The sequence below is a fragment of the Alosa sapidissima genome, chromosome 22, assembly GCF_018492685.1.
Source record: "Alosa sapidissima isolate fAloSap1 chromosome 22, fAloSap1.pri, whole genome shotgun sequence".
Lineage (NCBI taxonomy): Eukaryota > Metazoa > Chordata > Actinopteri > Clupeiformes > Clupeidae > Alosa > Alosa sapidissima.
In genome coordinates this window covers 6323696-6338690 of record NC_055978.1, presented here as the reverse complement: position 1 = coordinate 6338690, position 14995 = coordinate 6323696, and the positions used below count along the sequence as shown (strand labels likewise).

Sequence of the window (14995 nt, the reverse complement as noted above, 5' to 3'; positions counted from 1 at the left end):
ACACCACTTCTCCACATGTGTCTGATTTACTAGAAACTACCACTGCACACACAATGACTCGCAAACACTCACTCACTCACTGACCCCTTCCACTAAAAAGTATGTGGGTGTTCCTATATTAGTCCTGTATTAATGGCACACACACAAACAGACAATTTTTCCACAGAGTGGAAAATTCCAGTAATTCCAAAAAAGGGGAAATGCCAGCCACCATTCCTGGTCAGCATGATGCAATGATGTATTTATTTATATATCTGTCATCTTTCTCTTTAAGACCTGGACCTGTCCTCCTTCCTGTTTGCTCCTGTTTCTCTTTCTCTTTCCACACACGCACACACACACACACACACGCTCACACACACACACACATGCAGACACACACACACACACACACACCACACACTCCCACATACAGACACACACACACAGACACACACACACACACACACACACGTGTGAACAGCCAGGCCAGGGCGTGGCATCAGGCTCCTGACCATGGAGTCTTTCATAGGCTCTCTGTGCCGCGTGTTTCTCTTGTTGTTATTACCCAACTGACGTGACCCCCGGTGACCCCTGACCCCCACATAGCTCTGCTGATGTCTGCGCAGGGGGCTCTGGTGTGTGTGAGAGAGGCAGCCAGTCATCTGTGGAATGAAAACAGAGGGCCGAGCAGAGTGGAGTGGCCTCCCTGGCTCTCTCTGTGTGTGGTGTGTGGTGTGTGTGTGTGTGTGTGTGTGTGTGTGTGTGTGTGTGTATGAATGTGTGTGTGTGTGTGTGTGTGTATGAATGTGTCCTTGTACCTGTATGGCAATATGCAGTCTGTCTGCATGCCTGTTTATTTAAGCCTATCATACTAGCCTTAGTTAAATATATCAATCTATTCTAGTGTAAATAATATTGTGGGCTACAAACTTGTCTGTGTGTGTGTGTGTGTGTGTGTGTGTGGCTGTGTGTGGCTGCGTGCGTGTCTATCATTAACATGATTTACTGCTGCTTTAAGCCATGGGAATCCCAGACTGTTTGACCTGGTAAAGGAGTAGAGAGCCTGGGTTTTCTCATCACACAGACACACACAGAGACACACACACACACACACACACAGGCATCCACCAAATCATCGAGATCCATGCATAAAGCCTGTACACATGTTCATGCATTCACTCAAGACAAAAACCAGACACAAACACACACAAACACACACACACACACACAAAATCCAGTCTTCCTCAGCTGTCAAAACTGAAGCGTTCCCAGTGGAGAGAGCTCGTGACACAAACCCACTTAGGATAATGCCATCAGTAATTGTCATCCGCATTTCAAACCGGAACTTGAATGGAGTGGCATTTGCACAGCCTACGCGTGCGTGGCAATCACATTGTTTTTATTGTTATTGTTTATGTGTGAATGTGCTCGGCATGTACAAGTGTGCGTGTGTTTATGTGTGTGTTTCGTGTTTGTTTGAGTTTATGTGTGTGTGTGTGTGTGTGTGTGTGTGTGAGTGATTAAAAAGCTTATTTGTGTGTGCTCAGGCCTCTATCTCCCCTTGCTACTTTAAGGAAATAACTTTATCTCAGAGCACACCGCCAAATCACTTCACTGACCCTAAAGGTACTGATTCCTGGTTGAACTACAACTCCCATGAGCCTCTTCCTGCTCCCAGCATCCTTCATACAATATATCTGTCAATGACTGATAGGTATGTATCTGGCTTTATGTATGTTATCCCAGATAGACCATTACTCTAGATGTGGGTTGTCATTCATGTGCCACTTAGTGTCATCAGACCTGTCTGCATGCCTGTTTAACTACCATACTAACATTAGTTGGGCAATATCCAATGGAAAATTATGTTTTTTGTAACATCCATAACGCCAATAAAATGTGATGGTATGATATGATGTGAATGATTACATGAAATTTGAGCATTTGCTATTTTTGGCTGAAGAATATACATGAGAAAAAATGCAAAAAAATAAATGTTTCAATCATTCACATCATATAAATGCCAAGGCATTTCACTGGCGTTATGGATGTGACAAAAAGTTCATTTTCCGTGGAATTGCCCAGTTACATAGATATTTGACCTTCTGTGTGTGTGTTATTCCAGACAGAACATAACTAGGTGTGGATTGTCATTTATGTATCACTTAGTGCAAGTTGGTTCTAACGGTCATATCTTTGTGAATGGCCACTGTTGACATATGACAAACTGACTGAGCAGGTTGTGCCTGCACCCAAGGGCTTTAGCCTATGTGCACATTTCAGAATCTAGACTCTGGATGGAACCAATCTGACCCTGAGAAATCTGGACTAGAACCAGACCAGGTCCATGCTAGTCAGAGTGCCAATCAATGCCAAGCAAGGTGCCAGGCATAACACGAGTCACGGTGCCAGATCTATGCCAGTCACAGTGCTAGATCAGTGCCAAGCAAGGTGCCAGGCAAGGTACTAGTCACAGTGCCAGATCCATGCCAAGCATAAGGCAAGGCATGGTGCCAGTCACAGTGCTAGATCAATGCCAGTCACAGTCCAAGACTAATGCCAAGCATGGAGCCTGGCATGGACACTGACGGTACCCAAACACAGGCCAAACACGGTACCAGATCCATGCCAGTCACGGTTCCAGTCAGACCCATGCCAGGCATGGTGCCCTGACACAGGTGCCAGACTCAGGTCCGTGCTAACTCCATGCCCGATTGCAGCCAGAGACGGTACCACACGGCCAAACCTGGGTCAACAACCACAGACAGGACAAGGTAGGACTGAACTGGGCCCAGTCCCAGCTGGTTCTCTCTGTAACATGGCTGGGCGATGGCTCAGGAATCCTTTGGCAACTAGGAGGTTGCAGGCCAGAGTCCAGCAGCTCCTGTTGCCCTTGTCAACGTGTCCTTGAGCAACACACTGATGTCCAGATTGGCCCTATACAAATGGCTGTGAACTGTGTGTCCCCAAGCTGTGGCGCTAACGAAGGCAGGGACAGCTCTGACCCCAACTGCCTTTGGTGTTTTGTGTGTGTGTGTATGTGTTTGTGCGTGAGTGTGTGTGTGTGTGTGTGTTTGTGTGTGTGTGTGTATGTATGTGTGTGTGTGCGTATGTGTGTGTGTGTGCGTATGTGTGTGTGTGCTTTAAAATCAAACCACAAATACTCTCAATCCATCTTCTAAAACAACCCGTCACACCCTGTCACAAAAACACACACCCCACACACACACACACACACACAAACACAAACACACACACACACACAATCAAATCCCACATCTCCCAAAACTCCGAATACACACAATCCATCGCCTTCCTCACACTGTCACGAGTAAGAAAGAACGGCTCACACACACACACACACACAGACACACAGACACACACACGCACACACAGACACACACACACAGACACACCATCTGACCCTTCCCCTCTAAAATGCACTTGACAAAGAGCACGCCTACACTGTTACACTGTTATACACTGAAACGCTTTGCCCACCCACCAACCCACACGCACATAATCACTGACCCTTCACATTTAAAATGGACTAAACAAACTCTCCCTTTTCACTACTATACAGAACCCCCTCCCAAATTCACACACACACACACACACACACACACACACACACACCTCCCCTGGCTCACCGGCAGTCTTGGTTCATAATTAATAGCCCCGGTTCGGTGCTGGCAAGCGAGAAATGTGTGTGTGTGTGTGTGTGTGTGTGTGTGTGTGTGTGTGTGTGTGTGTGTGTGTGTGTGTGTGTATGTAGGGAGGGGAGGGGTGTTTGAGGTGGGGGGAGAGAGGCAATATCCTACAGCTCATGGCTGTTGGCAGCGAGTGGTTGGGCGGCGATATTAGCACTATTTGAGAGATGATAATTAAAAATCCAGCCCAGCGTGAGGAAATTAGGCTGTTTGAGGATTAGCCGCGCAGCACCGCCGCTCGCTAACTCGCTCGTTCATGTTCCTGTTATTTTTTCTCTCTCTTTCTTTCTTAACTCTGTTCCTTTCTCATAATGAAAAAAAAAATACATTGCCTGGCATGAATGCGGATTTAGGCGCCTTAAAGCCCTTGTTCGATATCAAAAATACACAATGGAGGGCCCAGCAGGTAACCCTAAGCAGCTTTGCACCATCTCTGCTAACGCTAACCTGAAGACAGGCGATGAAATAACAACACACACACACACATACAAACACAGGCATAGAATCATATACACACACACAGACATAATCCTAACCAGAACACAAACATACTCACACACACAGACGCACGCACACACACACACACAGACACAGACACAGACCCACTGTGTCAAAGAAAAATAATCCCAGTAATAATATCTAAAGGGCTCAATGTCAGACCCATCTGCCCATCCATCAGACTAGATTCACTTCCCCAGCCTGTCTTTTTTTCATCCCTTTCTCTCTCTTTTCATTCACCCCTCTCTTGTTCTATCCCTCCTCCCCTCTTTCTCTCAATATTTCTCCTCCCCTCTTTCTCTCAATGATATTTCTCACTCCTGTCTTTCTCTTCCTATCCCTAATCCATCCATCAACTCTTTCTCTCCTCATCCTTCCCTTCATCCCCTCATCTGTCTAGGCCTCTGTGAGCATCCATCTTTTTTCATTTTTCTCTCTCTATTTTAATTCTCAAAGATAAAGAAAAACAACAACACAACAACACATTGCATTTGTATAGAGCTCCCAAAGGCACCCAAAGCACTTAAAAGTGAAGAGGGAGCCTCATCTCCACCACAAAGCCTCATTCTTTCCCTTTTCCTCTCCTCCCCTCACTCCCCCTATCTCTCTCTCTCTCTATTCTCTCTCTCTCTCTTTCTTCCTCCCTCTCTCTTTCCCTCCCTTCTTCTCTACTCTCCTCCTGTCTTTTCCTCTTTCCCCTTCTCTGCTCCTGTACTTTCCCACAAAGACTAAGTCAATATAAGCCACTGGAGGCTTTAAAGTGTGTGTGTGAGTGTGTGTGTGTGTGTGTGTGTGTGTGTGTGTGTGTGTGTGTGTGTGTGTGTGTGTGTGTGTGTGTGTACACTAAGATCATTTACCTGGATTTACAGTAGAGTGGACCCAGGGTGGCCCACTTCCTCCGGCCACATGACCAGCCGCGGGTGCCGACTTACTGGCACACACCCCCCCACACGGCCATTACGCAAAAGGCTCTCTAGACACACACAACACACGCACACACATACGCACACGCACACACACACGCACACGCACACGCACACGCACACGCACACACATCACACCATCTCACAGGAGAGAGAAAGAGAGAGGGGGGTGGGGGTCTGGATTTCTTAAGTGCAGAAAATAGGAAACACTTGACTAACATTAAGTCAGGTCTTTGGATACCGGGAGCTAGAGCTGTCTCTCTGTTTTTCTACACACACACACACACACACACTCTCCCTCAAGGGTTGGTTGGGAGGCAAGCAGTTGAGTAAGCATGTTTATCCAGTCAGTTAGAACAGAAAATCAGGAAACAGACTTTTCACATAATAATTGACACTGCCAAGCACGCTTTCCATTATATTGTTCCTATTTCTCTTTTCCTCCCTGTCTCTCTCTTCCTTTCTCTCTGTTCTGTGTCTCTCTCTATTCCTTTCTCTCTGTTCTGTGTCTCTCTCTCTTCCTTTCTCTCTGTTCTGTGTCTCTCTCTTCCTTTCTCTCTGTTCTGTGTCTCTCTCTTCCTTTCTCTCTGTTCTGTGTCTCTCTCTATTCCTTTCTCTCTGTTCTGTGTCTCTCTCTTCCTTTCTCTCTGTTCTGTGTCTCTCTCTTCCTTTCTCTCTGTTCTCTTTGCCCACTCTTTGTTCTCGATCTCACTGCCTGGGTACCAGACTGCTTGGTGGGGGCCGGGGGTTGGAGGGGGGCAGGTGCATTCACAGGGCAATGACAGTATGGTGTGTGTGTGTGTGTTTGTTTGAGGTATGTCTGTGAGTGATTATGTGTGTGTATGTGAGTGATTATGTATATGTCTGCGTGTGTGTGTGTGTGTGTGTGTGTGTGTGTGTGTGTGTGTGTGTGTGTGTGCGCACGTGTTTGTGGGGGGTGTCAGAAAAGGGGCATCCAGACACCCAGCGGTGAGACCCAGCTGTCGTCCCTCACAGGAAGAAGGAGTGCGATCTCACCTCGGGCCCTCTCCAAACACAGGTGGGTCGACACCTGCTATCCTCACACGCACACACACACACACACACACACACACACACACACAGTATGTCAACAGGAATAAACAAAAACAAAAACACCCACACACATAGAACACAAATACACACACAAGCAATGAAAGCAAACAAACAAACACACACACAATTGTAAGTATGCATAACCAACCCCCAGCAAGTGTGTGGTCTTAGGTTCATCAAATGGAGGGCAAACCACAGTCCTGACGCAAACACGTACTCTATGCAACCACCCAACCTCAAGCCAGTGGTCAGTATTGTGGACTCAGCAGCGTAGAGACTAAACCCTTTAACCTCTTCAACCACACACACACACACACACACAAACACACACAAACACACACACACACACAAACACACACAGACACAGACACAGACACACACACATTGCAACACAACAAACACACACAAATACAGTACACTATATCAACATGTACATGTATGTGTAATGAGTGTGTGCATGTGAGTGTGGGTGTGATTCCTGACTATTTCATCACCTCTTCCATCCATGGATGTACACCTGCCATACCACAAAAAACACACACACACACACACACACACACACACACACACACACACACACACACAGAGACCATACACACACACAGTAAAAACTGAATTAAAAATATGCTGGTTCAGCCACCCACACTTGTACACACTGGCCGACACCAACTTCACACACACACACAGAGGACATTCCTCTGCTCACTGTGGCCTGTTACACACACACACACACACACACACACACACACATACAACACACACACACACACACACACACACACACACACACACACACACACACACACACAAGTACACACAGATAAACATGCTACCACAAACACAAACACAGACACTCAAAAACACACGTTTGTAATCGTGAACATGAACATGCTCCCCACAGAGAGAGAGAGAGAGAAAGAGAAAGACAAAGAGAGAGGGAGAGAAAGACTAAGAGAGAGGGAGAGAAAGACTAAGAGAGAGGGAGAGAGCGAACGATTGTGTTGCTCAGTACATGTACTTTGGCCCGTAGAGTGAGTCAGAATCACAGGGTACTGAGAATAGCATAGTGAGAATAGAATAATGACACCTGAAAGCCCATAATGGTCAATTAGTCACCGGGCAGCCCAGCAGGCCATGATGAGGGTCTGTCAGCGTTTGATTACAACCTTGCAACCCTCCACACTCTTTCCCCTTTTCCCCTTGCCACTGCTGATTTCCACTCCCTTCTTTCTCTTTCTCTTTCTCTCTCCAATCTAACACTCGCTTCATTCTCTTCTCTCTACGTCTGGACTTCTCTTCTCTCTCACTCTCTTTCTCTCCTTTCTCCTCTCTTTCACTTCTCGTGTCTCTGATTCTCTCCTTTCATTCTGCTCTCTATTTCCATTCTCTCCTTTTCTCTTCCCCCTCTTTCCCTGGCTCTTTTCTCTCTTTCACTTTCTCTTTCTCTCTCTCTTTTTGGAAAACCTGAGAATTCCGGAAATTTCAGGGGAACGTGGGAGGTTGCGCAGATTGGGAATTCCCGTGAAGTTTTCACCGAACACAGAACACCAAACACAGAATGCAGAAGCATCGGGCAGAGGATCAGCGAAAAAGAACCTTACATGGACCCACTGGTCAAGGACGGAGAGGTGGAGTGTTTGCACAGCAAACACAACCTTTATCCCTTATAAACCGTAGCTGAGGAAAGAGATAACACACTCTCATCACACACACACACGCACACTCTCTCACACTGCCACCAATAACATACACATACAGCCGCTCATCACACATGGATACAGTGCATACACACACAAGGTTTGATAAGCAAGGCTAGTTAAACAAAGAAGTTTAATGGGAGAGAACGACGGCACATTCAACATCCTTCAGCTGAAAGCATGACAAGCTTTTCATATTTCTTCGCCAAACTTGGCCCGTGTTGTTCACCGAATAAAGAACATTGGTGAAAGGGGCTGGAAGACAGGTTTGGGAGCGAGGGGGAAGAACAGAAGGGGGGGGGGTTAGGGGAACGCTCAGCGAAAACCGAAGGAAAGAGGAGGAATGGAATAGCAGAAGAGAAACGACAAAAGGCGATGAAATGAAAATTGAGGTTGTTTCAGGCATTGTCAGTGGAGGCCTATTCTCCTCGGAACCCGGTGGCCTTTGTTCTGCAATTCATTATTCCGAGTATGAGTGTAGCACTGCCTGTCCGTGTGAATGACACGGCGACACGTCAGCACGGGTGGAAAGCTATTAGGCCTGATGCTACGCAGCACATTAGCAACAAAATGGGAGGGAAACGGAGGGGGTTAACCTCGACTGACAAGAGCATTTTTTTTTACTCGTGCTCCTATCTCCATTTCTATGTCTCAAACTTTTTATCTTGCTCTACTCTCTCTCTCGCTCTATTCTCTCTCGCTCTCTTTCTCTCTCTCTCTTTCTCTACTCTCGCTCTCTCATTTTTGCTCTACTCTCTCTCTTTCTGTCTCTCTCTGCCTCTCTCTTTCTCTCTTTCTCTCTCTTCTGTCTGTTGGAAAACAACAGGGTTGGAGTGGGAGTAGAGAAGAGAAAGACATTTTTGGACAAGCGAGACCTTTTTCAGGGACCATTCCAAAGGATTTACATGGCAAAATGGAGGGTGAACAAAAGATGTAAAAAATATAAAGAGAACAAGACCGAGTGAAGGAGAAAAGAGAATAATGAAGAAAATGAGAAAGATAGAATATGAAATCTGAATAAAAATAATACAAAAACAGGAACAGTACAGGAATGATACTCTACCAATATTTAAACCTCCGCTGAGCTGACACACATGAAGGGGGCAGGAAATGAAAAATGACAGGATAACATGTATGATACCCTACCAATAGCCTACCAACATGTATAATAGCCTACCAATAGCTTACCGATACCCTACCAACATGTATGATACCCTACCAACATGTCTGATATCCTACCAATATCTAAATCTCCACAGAGCCAAAACAGATGGAGGGGAACAAATACAAAATGAGGAAGAGTAAAAAGTGAAATGGCCCCAGATGGACAGTGCGAATGTGAGACAGTGAGGATGGCTTTCTGGTGTTGTGGCAACATGAGAGGATCTAACAGGAAGTCGGGAAGGCTCGTAGGCGAGAGACTACGTCCACACAACAGATGGACCTGTCTGGGAGGTCCAACACACACAGCTTGAATGGTGACCCTGAGTACACACACACACACACACACACACTCTGTCACACACACACATTCATCACCTAGGTTTTATTCTCACAGTATTGTTATTTTTGCTTATTACACACTCTTACACATGCACTCACACACATATGCATGCAAAGATACACGCACACACACACACACAAACACATACACACCAACACATTCCAGCCTTGTAACCAGCCTTAGGTTCAGTTTTATTCTCCCAGTGCTGGCATTACTGCGTGCACACACACACACACACACACACACACACACACAAACACACAAACACACACACACAAACAGACACACACACACACACACACACACACACACACACACAAACACAAACAGACAAACACACACACACACACGCATACCTGTACTCTCATAATCCTTTGCTTTAAAGTTTATTCTCACAGTATTGCCATCACTGTTTATTCCATGCTGGCAACCCCATAGGTACTGCATGCCTGAATAGAAACTCAAACGATTGCTATCAATAACAGTTTAGCTCCCTCGAGTAACATACCCAGAGCAAAGCATATCTGTGAGCCACTCCAAGGATGCCCCGTCATATCTCATCTATGTTGCGCTCAGCAAAAACGCTTTGGCCTAAGGGGAAATTTATTGTCAATTCACTGTGTGTGTATTTCATTGTGATGTTTAGGGTCCACTCATGGTTATGACAACTGGGGACTGAGGATTTTATTATGGATGCAGAAGTATTTTAGTACTAATAAGACACACAAAATAAACTATATGAAATTGTTTGACTTATTAGAGAGTAGTAATGACGAGAGATTACACACACATTCACACACACACACACACACACACACACACACACACACACACTCCACTTACAGCCTACTGGCAGAGGAACAAAGCAGTGATTGTCATTTCTTAATGGCGACAATCACCTCAAGGGCTGATGAATCAGCTCCTCTCTGTTTAAAGTGTGAGTGTGAGTGTGTGTGTGTGTGTCAGACACAAAGATGGCATCCACAAAACAAGGCCACTTACTTTCTGCTCAAAACACTAGGACGTGCTTAAGACCAACCACGGCAAATTGTACCAGGGACAAGGGTGCACCACATACACACACACACATACAGAGAGAGAGAAAGAGACACACACACACATGAATGAGGCCACTGTGTGCTTCTGCATGTTCAACTTGAAAGACAAACAAATAGAGTCGTTACTCATGATCTCTGAAGGAGAGGGAGAGGGAGGGAGGAGGGGAAGAAGAACTCTCTCTCTCTCTCTCTCTCTCTCTATGCTTTTGACTGTTGCCCTCTGACCTCGTGGGGGGAAGGCGAACTTCCTGTCTCGGAGTCGCTATGGCATCCAGCGTGGGACATTCTCCAACTTACTCATCATCGACGCCCTCCAAAGAGTACCGGATGCGCCCAGCAAAAACATGACACACACACGGACACGCACACACAACGCCAACTCAAAGAAACATACACCCAGAGAAAGCAACAAGACAGGGACTGATAATACAGCAATAAAATGGCTCTCCATTGGCCTAGATATGGAAAGGAAAACATGACACACACACACACACAGATTTTTCATGCTTGTTTGACATGAGGCAGGACTATTTGAAGAGTCAAACACATCTGATAATACTGTTGACAAGAAGAGGATCACTGCACAAAGTTTTCACAACAGCTTAACTCTGCTTTGACAAACAAAGATGCCCTAATGAAGACGAGCCCCATGGCTCCATCAAGCAACAACAATAACAACAACAGCAGCAGCCCTGCCCCAGAAGATGAACAACTGCTAAAGCCTATCAGCTAATACTACCAGTGTTCCTGTGTGTGTCTGACAAAAGGCCTTGGAGTCCGTCCCCCTCAGCTGCAAGTAATAAGCTAGTGAATAAGGAGTTTAGCAGCCAAATGCTCCTCCGCCAGCTGTGGACATCTGGCGGATTACGTGCACCAGTGGAGTGGACCCCTTATTCCTCTTTCCCCCCTCCTTGACTGGATAAGGTCCTCGTTGGATTTCGTGTAAGCTTTATCAAATCAGCTAATGTCTTAAGAAGTCTCTGGGGTTACATTCGTTTTATTAAGCTGTTGTTTTGACACGGCGACAAACTGGTATTTGTCTGTGACAAATCGAGACGGATAAGGCAGATGGCACGTACTGTAGTCGTCGACCGCTTGCAGCCAGCGTCTTCAGTGTGACAGTGTTTAATTTGAAGCGCACTCTTTCATTGGGGACGCAAAGATAATTGCACATGTTCTGGAACAAGACATGAATTTAATCCGAGGTTGCAGTACGATTGCATGAAACATGTAGGAAAGGAGGGGCGCGTCTTGTGATGGGACCTCCCTTCAGACCGTCAGTCACGGCCCCCTCTCCAAGTTCAGCAACAAATGTGCTCGACAGACCTCATCACCTCAGGCAGCCCAACGCAACACTCAGTAAACAGTTAAGCCGCACTCTCACAGACAGCTGTGATTTTTAACAACAACATACGAGTATACCAGCGAAGTCTGGCGAGACTTAAGAACATTTTCGTACCTGTCAGTGAATTATGGACAAATCCTGTGTAAATGTCATGCAAATGCTTGGGTAAAATATATTGCCTGTCCAACTGACATGAAAAAAGAGAAAGGGGGATATAGCTTTCACAAATCTATTGGAATCACAAATCAAGTCAATTGCCATTGATTTCGAGGCAACCTTATTCCATCTGCTGTCACTTTTTTTCAACACACTAGCCAGCAACTTGCATCAAGGTTACAACAGCCAGCTCCTACCTCTACCAGCTCTTTCGCTCGCCCGCCTCCCGTGAACGGATAAAGCGGGTAGCCTACTCACTCTCCCTCTCCTTAGGAGAACGGTCCTAAATGGATTTGTTACGACAAATGCCCAGATGAAAACGGTAGGCTACGCGATGACATGAAACACTTCTACGAACTCCATTTGTGTAACATATGCTGGCAGACCGCGAAGTGATGACCCGATGACAACCTCGTCCACCCGTGGCCGATAGCCTAATAAGATAGCGTAGCCTACATTCCCATTCCCGAGCAACATAGCCTTCAACCTCCGAAAGACTCCTAGATTCCGATCAGAGGTTTAAAACCAAAACTGCAGGAACACGGCGGAAAGAACAGAACAGAAAGTAGCGTTAGCTCCCACTCACCTTTAGGTACGGTAGTTCTACACTGGCGCGACGACGTTGGAGACTTCTTTTCTTTCGTCGATGATAAGCAAATCAACCAATAGTAAATTTCCAAGTCGGTGTTGATTCATAAGAAAGTTCACATAATTCTCCCCTCGTTTCCTCCGTGGTTTGAAGAGAAAAACATCATTCCGTTGGGGCGCAAAAGGAGAGAAATCAGGGCATAATCCCGGAGCCGCGAGAATGTGACAAGGACAGCGATAGAAATCCAACGATCAAGCTACGCGAAGTTTTCCACGCCCAGAAACTTTCATCACATGACAATTTACAGGTGCACTTACAGCAGCCACGCTGGATAGGCTACATGCACACCTGTATGAGCTGTTCGTCTACTGTACGAGGGTGGCCGTGGGCGAGAGCTCACAAAACTGACTGAGGTGGTTCAGCTGAGTCTAGTCCGCCCAGTGCGAGGAAAAGAGTGCGTGTGAGTGAGAGAGGGAGAGAGAGAGGCTTCCACTCCTCCTACTCTACGCGGAGATACAAAAGGCTGAGCTTGGAATCGGTTTACACATAGCACCGCGACGGCGAACTGACTGACTGACTGACTGACTAACTAAACGAGCAAACAAACAAACCTTGCTGAAAGAGAAGAACACAAACAAAACACAGGCTCCTCCACCCTTCCTATTCAAAGCGCAGCAGTCCCAAAACGCTACCCCCTGCTGCGTGCCTCCGGCGAATCTAGCGCCGGGGAACAAGCGCAATCTTTTCCTGCCTCCTGCTTTGGGGCGAAATCTCCAAGTGGATTTACAGTTGGCCTAATCTACCGAAAACTACATTGGGATCAGGACTGTATCAGAATAATCTGACAAATGAGTCCCATTTGACAATCGTGGCAAACCGACAGACACTACAAGTAATCTTACATTTAACGCATGGCACAAATTAGCCTACTTTTTTTTACTAACTGTAATGCACTTTGTAGCACGTGTGCGCGCCAGATCATGCTGTTGACCTCTGAGCAATTAAAGCACTAAGTTCAAACAATGGTTACATTGTTCTTAGCTACATGTTTGAGTTCGCTTCGCTTCCACTGGGCGCCTGGTACCACTGTAGGTTAAAAGGCTTCAATGACATGTCAGGCGAGTTAGCCAGCCTCTCTGCTGCTGCTTGTGGAGTGAGGTTGTATCTGGTTTCTGTACTTTTTTTCTTTCTTTTTAAATATGTTTTGCCTGACTGAGTGTGACTGTCTGTAAAATAACCCTCACACACCCACAAGACACACACGCACACACTGTCCCTGTGAAACCAGTTCTGCAGTAGACCATGTGTTTAAAGCAATTACTGCCATTCCGCTACGTGGTGCGTCCGTGAAATTTGAAAGATGACAGGGTCCAAATTAAAGTCAGTGTTTGGGGATACAGATTAGCTGCGACATGCTACAGTGAGCCTGTTGAAAACAGCTGTGGGCTGGAAGCACCTTTCGGGGACTGACTGAGGGTGAACTTCACACAAACACATAGGCATACACTCCACAGTCCGCTCTTGACCATCAAACGGCCTGAACCCCACAAGGGGGAATTCTGCTTTAAAAGATAGGTGTTTCAAGAGAGTACAACAGTGTGTTTGTGTTTGTGTGTGTGTGTGTGTGGGGGTGGGCTTCCACCTTGACTGAGTCTTTAAACCTATAATCCCGGCACTAGAGGAAACCACTGAAGCCACAAAGCCAAACAGCAACAGAATAACCAGCAGCTTTTGTTGTTGTTAGCATATGACATTCTGAAGGTCTTATGATTTAAGTTTTAATATGCAAAAGCTTGGAGAACTTAGTTGCACTATCAGAACGATAGGCTTGTTTCCATACAGGAACCATTAAAAGCTCTGCTCAAAGCCCCTGAAGCTGATAAAGCAAATGATTCTACAAAGAAATTTGCAGCTGCAAGTAGATTTAAAAAAAAAGGTTCTTTTAAAGAACTTTTTTTTTGTCTTTTGTTCAAAGTGTACACTCGGATGGTCACTTAACAGCGGCTTGTTATCCTGTTATCCTCCCACTTGAGAGAAGACAGACGAGAGTGTGTTCTGAGGCCGCAATGTGTGTTTCTGTGTGTGTGTGTGTGTGTGTGGTGGGGGAATTGTTTAGGGAACTGCTCTGTGACCTTGACTAAAAAAAGGCAGCTTTTTTTATTTCTCTGCATTCACACGTTTCTAATCCTCCAGCCAGTGACCCAGGGTGACACCAGGCCCAGGGGTTCACCCTTTCAAATCTGCCCAGCTCCAGTGCCTCTCTGTGGGGGAGGAATCTACTACACAGCCCCTGGCTTACGCAAGGGCCCCATAGACATCCATCGTTTATCCTAGACGGTGACTGACAGCATTTTGGTTGGTTTTACAGTAATCTTGTGGATTTTGTCCTTCAAAGAAGAAAAGCGAAGAGAGAGAGAGAGAAGGAGAGAGAGAAAGAGAGAGGGGGAAGTCTGACATTC

At 46.1% G+C, this 14995-nt stretch overlaps 1 protein-coding gene across 2 annotated transcripts in view; it reads right to left on the bottom strand.

Moving 5' to 3' along the window:
- Nucleotides 1-13041, bottom strand: part of LOC121697192 (plexin-B2-like) — a 179141-nt gene extending 166100 nt beyond the window's left edge. For both annotated transcript variants that reach the window (XM_042078593.1, XM_042078594.1), the window contains exon 1: nt 12534-13041. The gene's annotated coding sequence lies outside the window, so the exon portion shown is untranslated. The remainder of the gene's footprint in view (nt 1-12533) is intronic.
- Between the last annotated feature and the right edge of the window lie 1954 nt (nt 13042-14995).